Raw genomic sequence first — 2,086 nt, 5'->3', positions numbered from 1 at the left:
CTTCTTCGTCTGAGCAGAAGCTCTGTGCTCTCGCTCGAATATAGAGGTCGGCCGTTTTCGGGGGCTTTTACCGCTAGGGGGAGGGAACCATTTGCACCGGGGCAATAGGGGAGTTCTCAATCTTCTAGGGCAGATTATTACACGACTGCTCCAATCAGACCTGATTTTCTTATCTCTTACTTATTTAATTCGGATATAATTTACATAATTTAATTTTCTTTGATATTTATCCAACACTCCAACGTTTAAGAGCTTCCCAAAATTCTATCCAAAGCTCAAATGGATATATTCCTAACTAGAATTAGTGAAAACCCCCATGTTGAGCTAAGGCTTAATCTAACTATAGTTAAGAAAAATTAACAGAGTCCCCAGCAGAGGAATGTAATTGCAATGTAAATGAAGATTTAAAAGACAAATAAGCAAATACCGACATCTAAAGGAACTTTCTTATTTCCAAAAATTATATACAATACACGCGTAAAAGCTAGAGCCGTCGATCATTCATAGCGATCCTATGGTTTGTCTTTGCCGCCCCATCTTTTTTCCTATAAATAACAGGCAATATTCGCCGTATTTTTCATCAAGTCTCCCTTCTAATGAGGGTTTTTTCTCTCTTGCGCCGTTTTTCTCCCCAGAATTAGGGTTTTCAGATTTTCAGATTTCTTGATTTTTGTTTCCAAATTCGTTTTTTTTTTGGTGTAAATCTTTATTTTTAATCAAACGAAATGATTAACCTTTTCCCCCAGATTATCGACTATGATTACACTGTGCACATTTAAATCTCTTCTCGGAGGGTTCAAGCCATTGGATCTGATCCTTACCCTTCGATTTTCTATTAAATTTTAATATTTTCAGCTGATGTTATGAGAAATTTTGACCCGTGGATGTGATGTTTCTCTTTCCCCAGACGATCGACTCTGATTATAACGAGCGCCTTTTGTGTCTTTCTCTTCTACGGGAAAAATCAAGCCAGATTTCTGATCCGCATCAAACTTCTCTATTTTTTGAAGTTTTTTTTTGAAAAAGTTTGCATTTTTAATGGGAAAAAGTCGACGATGATAAATCCAAAGGCTTGTTTCTCAAAACATTCGCAGTGGCCGCCTGAGGGCTTTCGCCTCGCCGGGCTCGAGAGCCTTTGCTGTTTATCCTCCTTCCTTGGATGTCTGAGACTTTGAGGGCTTTCGCCTCGCCGGGCTCGAGAGCCTTTGCTGTTTATCCTCCTTCCTTGGATGTCTGAGACTTGTACATATTTATTATCAACAAAAAAGTAATTTTTTCCTGGCTTAAGTTGAACTGATTTCTCCAATTTGTAGTCGATGATGAAAAATTTTAAGGCTTGTTTCTCAGAGACATTCGCAGTGGCCGCCTGAGGGCTTTCGCCTCGCCGGGCTTGAGAGCTTATGCTGCTTAACTCTCCTTCCTTGGATGTCTGAGACTACGAATTTCATCAACATTTTCTTTATTTTTTAAATTAATTAATGTCATTGATTACTTGGTATTTTTATTAGCATTGATTTTGGAAAAGCTTGCAGTTGACCCAAGATAAATGCTCGCCGAAGGAATGTTTTGGATCGTTAGACTTGGGTCGAATTTGATTGATGTCAATATGATGCACATTGAAGATGTTCTTTTGGTGTATGTTCTTTTTTTATCATCATACATTTTACTTCAAATGTGAGATAATCTGTATTTTTTAAATGGCCTTTCTTCTAAATTAAGAGGGGGTTAAAATTAGCAATCAAGCTTATTGGACACAAAACAGAACGATGTTTGTGATTTTTTTCCGTCGGATTAATCATCATTCATACATCCTGCACCAATGATTCCTTTCGCCATCTCTGAGATGGCAATCAATTGGATGAAAGAAGATGGAACCTGAGTTCTGCGGATAAAAATTTTAAGCGAGAACAAGAGATATACCCAAGCGACGGTGCCATTAACTTTTAGCCAATGTGATCCTGGACAACACAAGATTTAGCATTAAATAAGATAGTACACCAATGTGATCCTGGACAACACAAGATTTAGCATTAAATAAGATAGTGCAACTAGAATCTGTAATTTTTCCAATGGATAAAAGTTGCAT

General features: G+C 37.7%; 1 pseudogene; it reads left to right on the top strand.

Annotated features, from left to right (window-relative positions):
* The first annotated feature begins 1,062 nt into the window (after nt 1-1,062).
* Nucleotides 1,063-1,627, top strand: LOC109828165 (annotated as a pseudogene).
* Nucleotides 1,628-2,086: the final 459 nt, after the last annotated feature.

This window comes from Asparagus officinalis, unplaced genomic scaffold, assembly GCF_001876935.1.
Source record: "Asparagus officinalis unplaced genomic scaffold, Aspof.V1 AsparagusV1_Un787, whole genome shotgun sequence".
Lineage (NCBI taxonomy): Eukaryota > Viridiplantae > Streptophyta > Magnoliopsida > Asparagales > Asparagaceae > Asparagus > Asparagus officinalis.
Note: the sequence above shows the minus strand (reverse complement) of the source record. Positions and strands in the feature narration are given on the sequence as shown.